The 12355-nt window shown below is 36.9% G+C and overlaps 1 long non-coding RNA gene across 1 annotated transcript; it reads right to left on the bottom strand.

Annotated features, from left to right (window-relative positions):
- Nucleotides 1-4481: 4481 nt before the first annotated feature.
- Nucleotides 4482-6774, bottom strand: LOC141363643 (uncharacterized). Its single transcript, XR_012369124.1, has 2 exons — nt 6715-6774; nt 4482-4757 (listed from the first exon to the last, which is right to left on the bottom strand). It is a non-coding gene; the product is annotated as an uncharacterized lncRNA (long non-coding RNA).
- Nucleotides 6775-12355: the final 5581 nt, after the last annotated feature.

Here is a 12355-nt window from a genome sequence, read left to right as displayed (position 1 = left end):
TCGCCACAAAGCCCCACTGTCAGGAAAACGGGGCAAACGGTTCCTGGTCATCGCCATACACACTTGTGGTAAAGCAGCTACATCATGAATAGGACCACGCATGTAATTTCCTCCAGTCAGGGTTAATATTAAAAGAAGCAACAAAGCCTCTGCTTTCAATTGTTTCATAATTTATAGCAGCCAAATTCAAACAAAATTTAACACATTGCCATTCATCCAAGGCTACATGTGTTTGAGCACAGTTAACTCCAAAGTGATAAATTATACACCACACTAGAGAATTATATGAATGAGCATGTTTAGTGATTCTGTTTGACAATAAAAGGAAAGTATCTAAATCCCAGAGAGGTACTAGCTTTCCTTTTCTTTTTTTTCTTTTACATTCAGGCTTACTGTATATAAAATGGATAGACCTAGTTAAAGTCCTGAGTGCTGATTGGTCAAACAGCATTCCAGCTAAGCTAAAAAACATTATACACACTGTACAAACCTTAAGTTTGGTGAACTTGAAATATGTAAGTTTTTGGGAGACCCATTACTTAATTCAATTGAGGGAACGGGTTTACTCAATCAAATGAGTTCAGTCAACTTATTAGGGTTTTCAGTGTACATTATTACTAATAAAACCATAAGAATAATTCTGTACTTTATGAAAGTTCAGTGACATATTAAAGTTTAGGTTATGTGTTTAGTGTCAGAATCATTACTGCACTGTTACTGAACTTTCTGTGTTTCAGAATGATTTTTGGTGACAAAATATTATTTACATATATTTTGAGAAAATATATATATTTTTAAAACTCAGTGATAAATATAAAGTGGGCAAATTTCCTACCCTTTCGGGATATTCATGGCCAAAAAAGGCACTAAATGAAACAGCTGTAAAAATCCATCAGATAATTAAAAAAAAACATTTGCATAAATTTTTTTTGCATTAATTACCGAGCCCCTAAGGTGACATTGGAGAAAAAAAATCTAAAGTTTAGTTTCATGTGCTCACGTGAAACTTTCAAAAAAAAATTAAGTTTAGTTCTGCATGCTCACGTGAAACTTTCATGCGCACACAGGAAACTATCGCGGTAGTTTCACGTGTGCACGCGAGAGTTTCACGTGAGCACGCGAAAGTTTCATGTGAGCATGCGAAAGTTTCACGTGCGCACACGAAACTAAACTTTATTTAATTTTTGCTCCATGTCCCCTTAGGGGCTCCGTAGTTAATGATCCTCATACTGATCAAAAGTACCAAATGATTTTAACTCTTTAATTGCCAAGTTCTTAAGTTATGTAGTGTGAAACAAAACACAAAATGATAGATTTTCAATATAAAAAGTGATTGTGGACTGGATTTTCTTGGGGATCAGTAAAAACATTGGCTTTGAAGCATTTCTAGTTTTTGTGCAGCATCAGACCCCACTTCTCTCACCCCAATTAGTTATCCGTAGTTATTATAACGTCATTTTCTATTGCAAAGCCATTACAACGTATTATTATGCATTCTTGATTATTGGTGGCTTTTCCTTTTGCTAAGAGGTCAAATTTGTCATTTTTACTGTTGATCACCATGTGGCATCATCAACCCTTTAGTAGGCCTGTGCAAAAAAAGAACTTAATTTATGGCTTGTACATTAAGTTATATGGATGTAGGGTTAGCATTTAGGAGCACCTCCCTCGTGCACCAGTTGCTGCTGCACTGGTGAGAGAGATTCAGTCTCCTGTAGCTGTCCCTCCAGACACAAATTCACAGACACCAGCAGGCACCTGCAGCTTTGGAATAAAGAGGGGAACATGCAAGTGGTGCACAGAACAAAAACAGAACAGTCAGCACTTGCATCTGTGTGGTGGACACACTTGCATAGAGCATTAAGTGATATGCTGCAAGTCCTGTTGGAAAGACTGAATACACACACACGTGCACACATACACACTAAAGGTTAGTTTGATTGTTTAGTTCTCCATCCATCCATCCTCTACTCTTTCTTAATTGTTCATCAGTTTACTTAAAGTTGTTTTTGCATTTTGGTTCATAATAAATTATGTCCATGTATCTGATGCAGAGAAGATTTTTTTACAGATTTTATTTCCACACACACGCATGCACATAAACAAACACACACACAAACACACACATTCTGGTTTCCATTTTTGTGGGGACATTCGATAGACGTAATGCTTTTTATACTGTACAAACTGTATATTTTCCCTTCCCCAACCATCACAGAAAACTTTCTGCTACTTTACATTTTCAATAAAACATCATTTTGTTTGATTTATAAGCTTGTTTCCTCATGGGGACCTTAAAATGTTTCCATGAGGTCACAGAGTTACTGGTATTCCTATCTTTGTGGGGACAATTGGTCCCCACAATGTGATAATTACCAGGTACACACACACACACACACACACACACACACACACACACAATAATATGCTGTTATACTCCATATAATGTACAAGTCAGAAATTAAGCTCTGTTTTTTAAACAGGCCTACTAAAGGGTTAATGGTGCCACATGGTGATCAACAGTAAAAAATTAAACAATATTTCCTCTTAGCAAAGGGAAAAACCACCAACAATCAAGAATGCATGATTATATGATGTCATGGCTTTGCAATCAAAAAATGTGTTTATAGTGGAAGTCAATTGGGCAAAAAAGTAACAAACAACTAATTAGGGAGAAAAAATAAAATCTGATGCTGCACAAAAACTAAAAATGCAATTTTTACTAATTTCTGACATGCCCAAGACTGTGAAAAAGGTTTTAAAAAATCCAGTCCACAATCACTTTTTATATTGAAAATCTATCATCTTGTGTGTTTTTCCCCAAATCAGTGACATCACTTAAAAACTTGGCAATTAAAAAGTTAAAATCATGGATTTTTTTTTTACTTTTGATCAGTACTGAGGCTACAAACAACCTGAAAGGGTAAATTTTAACAACCCACAACAAGGGTTAAAAATACTTAATTTGGTAACACCTAAAAATGTATGTTTATTCAACTTAAAATTTCATATTAGTTTTTATTAGGTGAACATTTTAAGTTGAATAAACGTACATTTTTTTAGGTATTACCAATTAAAGTAATTTATAAAGTTGAACCAACCTTTCACTTTTTACAGTGCAGGGGTTGTTTATTGAATATGTCAAGAGTCATCTTGGAAAGCAGCCTGTGCTAAAGTGATCCATTTTTATAGGTTTAATAAAGTCTAACTCTTTAACCCTAGCTAACCCTTCATGGAGTCAATGATATACTGTAATTGGGCCAAACTAACAGTACATTTTTAGGAGCACTTTAAATCTGTGATTTATTCCAAAATGTTTGTTTTTTTCCGGTTAGCATAATAAATTTGACCTCCAAAACTCATCCATAAATTTGGAAAGAAAATATATTTTTAAATGATGCTTTCCCATGTGTGAGATGTTCTGAGTACAGTTGGAAACTTCATGCCCTCTTTTGTCTCTTCTCAAACATTGTGGCTAGTGTGTATACATGCACAGAGATGATCTGGCTTGCGGCGGTCCTGTCAAAAATCTGACACTCCAAAGAGTGTCCTGCTCAGGGTTTACACTAGAGGAGCTTCACGTCTTCATCTCGCCGGACTGGGAGATGATCTGTAAATACACCACATATGTGATTCTTTCAGATTGCTTAGAAGGATCATCTAGGGCACTGCACACAACTGCTTATGTAAGCGAATAATATACAGTATTGGATCAGTATCGGTGTTTGTATTTGTTCTGGGCGCAGTTGAGGTTCAAAGACTTGATAGGTGGTGCTATGGATACCGTCCCATCAAGATAATGCCAGCACAGCGAGATCTAGAATATATGACACATAGTTTTGAACATCACAAAGCAGCCATATTGCTACCTCTGTCCCAATACATCAGAATCACACTGTGTCCCTTTACTTTCTAGTATAAACAATATGCTTTTTGGTTATTCATATTGCAATAAAACACAAAGCATTCATATCTCTGCTCTCACCACCTACGTTTTTTGCATCTGCCGCTGTCGCTCTGAACTGGATCTCAATTTTAGAACAAAAGAAAATATCAAGTCCATTTCCGTATATGAAAAAGCTCAGCGCTAAGTTTAATTTAATTGAATCTCTATTGAAAAGTGTAAGTGGGGTTTGTGTTTTATTTATGTCTGTTTTTTCCTGCTCTTCTGCTTTCTTTGTAGCTTCTCTGCGCTGTCTCTGACAAAAGACACCAGCCTGCCAAGCAGGGCTGCTCTGGGACGAACCTGTCAATCACGTCTGACGGCACCCTGACAACATGTACGTTAAAAATTAAACTAGCTCTCAAAGCCGGCGCGTGACAGCCGAGCCTTTGAAAGTGGCTGCAGTGCTCGGCGACAGAAAGGGAAGAACGAGAGAAAAACATACTAAGAAAACAACAGTGCGATGGGAGGGAATAGAGAAAGAGCAAGAATAAGAGAATAACAAAAGTTAAAAGCAAAAAGAATGAGAACCGGGATATTGATGGTGGGAATTGGTGTTATTTCCCTGCCTTTATTAATTTGGTGATCTCCTCCAAGGACCTGCAGGCATTTCAGGGGATGCTGCTTTAAGTCGCTCTCGAATCTTCGGGCGTCTCGCAAACATTCAAACAATCTCTTAAGTTCAAACCTGCTGAGAATCGGCTTCTGCTTACACAGGCAGTCGTGACCCAGACTAGTGTGGTCTTTCAAATGATCTGCAGGAAATCCAGCTCTAAATCATGCTTAAACATATGCATCTTTTAGGATCTGGGACCTGATGGAAAAGAAGTGATGTGAGTGTATGCAAACACCTGTGAAATCAAATAAATCTGTGGACACAAGCTATTAATAAAGAATTCAATGAAAAAGATTATATTTGGATAAGCATATACACTATACTAATTTTACTTTATCTGCGGTATAGTATATTGTAATACACTGTAAAAATATTTGTTGAGTAAGTGTTCGCTGCCTTATAATTGAGTTAATTAGGTTAAAAATATTAGTTAAAGTCGCTATGAAAGGGAAGTGCCGAAGTTGCCTTATTTTCCCGGTGGTAACGTATATCCGAGTATAACAGCTTCTGAAATGAAATAAGGCAGGGCTGGATTTGAATTTGTTCATCAAGATCTGATTGGATCGCTTGACGTTGGGTCGTGTTGCTAATTGCTAATCGCTGCAATCTTCTCCCGGACCCCGCCCACCTGCCATACCATATGACCGGAAGTAAAGAGAGATCGTTTTGAGGAGTTTTGTGTTTTTGATTAAAGATTATGAGAGCACATGAATTTTTTAAAAAATATGAAGATCACAGATAAGTCATTTGTAAAAAAAAATACCACATTACAAAACAAATGACAGTTTTTCATTTTATTTTTATGGCGACTTTAACTTGTTGAGCCAAGTATTCTTTTTTTGTTGAATTAACTCTAAATTTTAAGCTTGTACAGTATTAAAAGTTTACAATGCACATTAGAGAAATGTATCCCAGAATGCACTGCAACTCGTATTTCAAGTGTTCAAAAAAGCAGATAGTAAATACACTGTAAAAAAATCCGTAAAAATTACAATGGTATTGCAGCTGGGTTGCCGGTAAATTACCGTAGATTTAAATTGTTGTTATTTACTGGCAAGAGTTTGTTCAAAGTTGAATAAATTTCAAACATCAACAAGTCTTTATCTTTACAGAACAAAACTATACAATAACAGCCTCATGCAAAGCATTCTGGGAACCAGAAATCATCATCAAACTTTTTCTGTTTTTTGCTTCAGATTTTGTTTCCCAGAATGCTTTGCTTAATGCTGCTTTTCTAGTTCTATTCTGTAAAAACAAAGACTTGAACAAAATGTTGCCAGTAATAACATAAATTTAAATCTACGGTAAGTTACCGGCAACCCAGCTGCAAATTTCTACTAAATTTTTTTACAGTGTAGCTGTAATTATTTATATGTGATTTTCTTTTACTATTTCTTTTGGGGTTTTTTTGTTCAAGCTTTCTAATGTTAACATTTTTGCAATTTAAAATATATCCAAATGATAAAAATTTACATCCCAAATGTTCCCCATTTTTACTTATTGAGGAATTAATAACATTATTGTTTTTATTTATTTAGTAATTGATAACATTAATTATATGAAACGTTATCATTGCATATGTGTTTAGTTTCACATAACCCACGTAAAAAATACTGTAGTTCATACTATAGTATCCTGTAGTATTAACTACAGTATAATCCGTTGATAAACGGTAGTAAATATTTTAGTATATTTCATCAAGCCACTATAGCTTCTAGTACTACAGTTTGCTATTGTAAATAATTGTATTAGTTTAATACAGTAATTTTTCATGTGCGTGCATTAAAAATAAAAATCAACTCAATATATCTCTGTAATCTATAAATAAAGTTTTATTTTATTCTAACAAAGCTTCAGAATTAAAATAATATTTTACTGATAAGACTTTATGTTTCCAACAGAATTACAGGTAATTCCAGTGATTAACTCTTTTTTACCATCTATTTGTAGATATACAGTATGCACGTCTTAAAAACATGTCTGATTATTAAAACTGTTATAAATAATAAATGAAGTTGAAATTTTGAATGCAGTTTAATATCCACATATCCCTACTTTACAACACACCAGAATGTTGCAACACCAAAACCAAAAGCTTTAACATGAAATGTGCTATGTTTGTATAAGAGAGAGTGTTAATTGTTTGATTCCTTACAGCAGCTGTTTAAAATGACCTGCGTCTCAGTCTGAGCCCACCACAGCACCTGCAGCAGCTGATAGGATTTAAAGCACAGACATGACACAGCCAGTAAATACATATCTGTCAAAACACATCTTCTAGGAATGATTTTACAAATAAGAGAGAGAGAGAGAGAGAGAGAGAGAGAGAGAGAGAGAGAGAGAGAGAGAGAGAGAGAGAGAGAGAGAGAGATTTAAAGCTATACTGCACTCTAGTGGTGTTAAAATACACAATTGAGACAGCTGATGAAAAAGCATCTCTTTGGATGTATTTGATTTGTGTTTTCATTGATTCTGATAACATATAATACTTATTTAGTCATAATTTATAGATATAATAAATAGTAACAAAAATATTATCATTATTATTTAATGCATAACCACCCTTGATACAAACTTAATGTTATAGATGCATGCAAGAATGCAAATTACAATGCACATAAAATAATAATTGGCCAATTAATCTGTAACATTATCAATCATTATCAACAGCTTTATTATTTAACAATATGTTTTGTTACATTAAATATTGCTTGGGTATAGTTATAAAAAATATAGAATAAACGTCTTTGCAAAAGAATATATAGAAAGGGAGAGAGAAAGGAAATGCTTTGTATGGAAATTATTTTTATTATTATTATTATGTATAATTTTATATTCACTTTGATTAAACCACAGTCTATTCTAACTGAACAAAACTAAAAGCATTTACAGGATAGAGTTAAGGTGAAAACTGCAGCACATTTGGGTGATAAAAGTGGTAAACAGTTTATCAGTACAATCTCATCATTATCGATATAGGGAAGAGTCACACACGGCATTAAACATCCTCCTGTGTATTATTAATGCGGTATTCAGCGTTTTCTTGAGATATGCTGCACTGCTAGGAAGGTGAACAAAACAATTCATTTCAAAAGCTACTTCATTTCAAACCACTCAAAAGAAATTTCACACCGCTGTCTTTTCCCTTTCATTTCCTCATGCCTCACTTGCTCCCATATGAATGCTGTATTTTTCTTAAAGTCTCAACTGCTCATGAGAAACTGCTGCATCCCTTTGAAATAAACTGTTGTATTTATTGTAGCTTCAACTATCAACAATTGCATACTTATGCATTTGTGCGGAGATGCACTTTACATGTATATAACAATATGAAAAAATCAATTATAACACTGCTACCATGCAAAATGTTCAGAAAAATATAGGCCGTTCTGTATACATAAGGTTGTAGCTACAGTACATTTTCATATTTAATGCATTTTTCCTTACAAATAAATGCATTTGAATAAAAAAAATAGAATTTATAAGTAAATATTAATTATCAAAAAAAGTAATTGTTTTGTGCAAAACTATAATGATGTCAGCATAATTTGAGTCTGTATCAATGAGCATACATGTGCTTCAAAGGAAAGCAAACCACTATTTTTTCACAAAGATAATTTTGCAAATTTCCTTATTTGACTATTGATGCCCAAAAAGTATTTATGTAATGCTTTTTAGTTTAAAATATTCTCAAAATTTATTTGCATTTTTCAAAAAAGCATATAAGCTTTTTGGTTTATCTCTAGGAATATTTGATACAACAAATTTTTAAAGTGCATAATGTTTCCTCAGTACAAATTATTTGTGACCCTGTCTGTGAAATCCAGGCTTAAGTTAAGGAGCATCAAAGTTTGGTTTCAATTATTGATTTCAATCTTTGACATGGCCTTACTTAATATTAAATATATCAAAGTTATATTTTCACAGAATCTTCTTAACATTTTATAGCATAATTTTATGAAGAAAACAGTAAATCACAAAATAATGACTTTAGCTGGGTTTTCAAAGGCAGGGTCACACATTTTAGGTGAGTGTAAATTTGAGTTGGATAATGTTATTGTTGAAGTGAACTCAGCGAGGTCCTTGGCAACATTAATTTGGGAAAAAAGAAACCACAGGAGGAAGGGATTGTGTTGCAGGACAGACACCTGAAAGTTGTGATTATCCTGAGTGGCTCGGCTCAGCTCTGATACCTGCTGGGACACAAGCACACGGCTTCTAAATAAATTGCAAGTGGCCTTGGGCAAAGAGAAGAGCCGCCTTTTGATCTCCTTTACGAGTGAACGAAGAGAATTTGCAGGCTGTCAATCAAACTCATAAGTCTTCGCAACAATGAGAACGACCTTTATCTATTTTTTTTTTTTTTTTGAAAATCACATTTTATTATGACAACGCCCCCCTCTCTTTCTCTGGTCGAGAGTAACACAATCAATAATTGATACAGCATGATACAGCCTCTTTCCTTTGGCACCCTTGTCACTAACTGTTGTCAGAACACATTTGCTTTGATGGCAAATTTGAAGAAGGAAAAAATGGCATCGTATGTGATTATATATTTAGGGCTGTGGAAAGGTTGGGGTAGCTCTGCTGCACTTTTTCCCTGTGCGTTCAGGGGCTCCATTGAAGTTGTGTGTGTTGTTGCCAGCCCCTGCGTTAAACATACAGATGCATCGTAAGGTGATGCCGTCTTCTAAAAGAGGAGATGAAAAGAAAGAAGAGTTTTTTTGTCATGTGTCAGTAAATACAGAAAGTGTTTGTTTTTTTAAGCGGGCAGATCAAGAAATTTTCTCTTTTAAGTTGGTGCTATGGGATGGTGTGGGATGCATCATGTCAGATGATCGGACTGTTTAGCATCACCTGAAAAAAAAAACGTAATATGTGGGGGAGATAAAACCAGTAACTGATAATGCATACTCATGTTTAGGTTTGGATGTGAGAGCAGGTATCTTGGATATAAGTTTTGAAACTTGAATAAAGAACACCTGAACTTGAGGCAAATAGTGTGCCTATTTGCATGTATTAGAAGATGTAATCCTACATTTAAAGGAAAACACCACAGTTTTTCAATATTTTACTATGTTCTTACCTCAATTTAGACAAATTAATACATAGGTATCTTTTTTCAATGTGTGCACTTAATCTTTGTACAGCGCGTTGTGAATGTGTTAGCATTTAGCCTAGCCCCATTCATTCCTATGGCTCCAAACAGTGATGAATTTAGAAGCCACCAAACACTTCCATGTTTTCCCTATTTAAAAACTGCTACTTGAGTAGTTACACGAGTAAGTATAGTGGCACACAATAAAACTTTTGTTTGGAGCAATAGGAATGAACCGGGCTAGGCTAAATGCTAACACATTGAAAAAGCACTGTACAAAGATTAAAAGTGCATGAATTAAAAAAGGTTAGGTATGTATTCATTAATCTAAGTTGAGGTAAGAACATAGTAAAAAAAAAGTGAAAAACTGCTGTTTTCCTTTAAAGAAGCAAAAGATGGGTTCAATATGTGGTTCAATGCATCAATAAGCCTTACGAAAATCCATGACCTTTGCGCTGCTAATGCAATGCTCTACCAATTGAACTACAGGAACACTGGTTTGTACTGTAAGTCACTTTGGTTAAAAGCATGTGCCAAATGCATAAATGTAAATAATTCTAGCTATTATTGGGGGGGGTCTCTGGTTGGCTGAGCATCCATGCGCCTGTAAAACTGCAATCCCTCATCGCTCTTCAAGAAAAGTTTTCTGAAAAGCCCAAGAGACCACGGTTACGCTGACAATAATAAATGAAATAATAACTGCATGCATTATTTGAACCAACCCCAATCCCTCCACGCTTGGGTGTATATTCCACCGCTATTTCCTCTTTTAATTGTCCTCCAAAGAAAAAGATGCAGCACATAAGACGCATCTCCCTGGCAAGCGTTCAGAGCGGCCACCAAGCGCAGACACCGTCTGGCAAAGCCGATAGCGCTGACAGGGACACAAACGGACCGCCTGCAGCTTCTCACAACAACAGGAGGATGATCTTCCAGCTAAAGGGGTCCTTGTCTTCCTCGTCCCCACATGGTAGGCTTTGGCTCGCCCAGCTACATCAAACTGGCTTCAATAGCAGATTCAGGCTTCCGAGCAAGCAATAGCCATCAATTCACCATCTAGGTTAACTATAGACCTGATATAGTCAGGCTATGAGTAACCCACTTCTAGACAAAATAAACTTGTAGTTTTTGGCAAAAGTAACTAGAGAGATGTATGATACTTAATTATGTAAGCAAAGAACAGTGATTACAATGTGTTTGGTTTCATTTATTTATTGAATTTATTTTGGGCTATGGTTAGACGTCTATTCAATTTTCACTGACAGCCCAAAGTTGTAGCTAGATGTCTGGGCTGTTTGAATGGCTATTAGACATATTTTAAGTGCACCTATTTCATTGCTAAAAAACGTTATTTTGTGTATTTGGTATAGTACTAATGTTGGGCGATATGCTCCATTTTGATATCGTCCTATGGTCAGCCCATGAGATCGCTGATTCACAATAGTATCGGGGGGTGGGGCAGTAGTTTACTGATTTATTAAACTACTGCCCCACTACTTTACTTATGATAAGTCATGTCATGACCGCAACCTTCTAAAAACTGTTGCCATTAATCCATCCACGTCATTAAGTCTAAAATTTCCTAAGTGCCAGGGAGCGTGAACAACACACTCGCTGGTTTCAACCCTCTGCGCGCCCAACAACCTCTCTAGTAGAAATGTCAGAGCATATTAGTTCAGGTGCCAGAATGAGTCCATGCCGCACGCATTCAGGTCCGAGCAAGAGTCCAAGAATTGCGCATTCAGGTCCGAGCAAGAATCCAAGACGCGCGCATTCAGGTCCGAGCAAGAATCCAAGACGCGCGCATTCAGGTCCGAGCAAGAGTCTAAGACGCGCGCATTCAGGTCCGAGCAAGAGTCCAAGACGCAGGCATTCAGGTCTGAGCAAGAGTCTAAGACGCGCGCATTCAGGTCCGAGCAAGAGTCCAAGACGCAGGCATTCAGGTCCGAGCAAGAGTCCAAGACACGCGCATTCAGGTTCGAGCAAGAGTCCAAGACGCGCGCATTCAGGACCGAACAAGAGTCCAAGACGCAGGCATTCAGGTCCGAGCAAGAGTCCAAGACATGCGCATTCAGGTCCAAGCAAGAGTCCAAGACGCGCGCATTCAGGACCGAACAAGAGTCCAAGACACGCGCATTCAGGTCCGAGCAAGAGTCCAAGACGCGCGCATTCAGGACCGAACAAGAGTCCAAGACGCAGGCATTCAGGTCCGAGCAAGAGTCCAAGACACGCGCATTCAGGTCCGAGCAAGAGTCCAAGACGCGCGCATTCAGGACCGAACAAGAGTCCAAGATGCAGGCATTCAGGTCCGAGCAAGAGTCTAAGACGCACGCATTCAGGTCCGAGCAAGAGTCTAAGACGCGCGCATTCAGGTCCGAGCAAGAGTCTAAGATGCGCGCATTCAGGTCCGAGCAAGAGTCCAAGACGCGCGCATTCAGGTCCAAGCAAGAGTCCAAGACGCGTGCTTTGAGTCCATGTGCTTGTGAGAAGAAATCCGTGCGAATTACAAGCTCTCTCACGCAAAGTAAAGCCCAATAACCCTCTCATGCAAGGAAAAGCATGCAATGCGCATGTTAATGTAAAACTATGATGATGATAATAATAACTATCGCCAACTATCGTCATGAAAGCCCGCTGTTAGCGATATGTCTGACGATCGCAGATACACGATACTATCGTCTATTGGCACAACCCTATA

The sequence above is a fragment of the Misgurnus anguillicaudatus genome, chromosome 4 (assembly GCF_027580225.2).
Source record: "Misgurnus anguillicaudatus chromosome 4, ASM2758022v2, whole genome shotgun sequence".
NCBI lineage: Eukaryota > Metazoa > Chordata > Actinopteri > Cypriniformes > Cobitidae > Misgurnus > Misgurnus anguillicaudatus.
The sequence above is the reverse complement of the archived record's forward strand: the minus strand, read 5'-3'. Positions and strand labels throughout refer to the sequence as shown.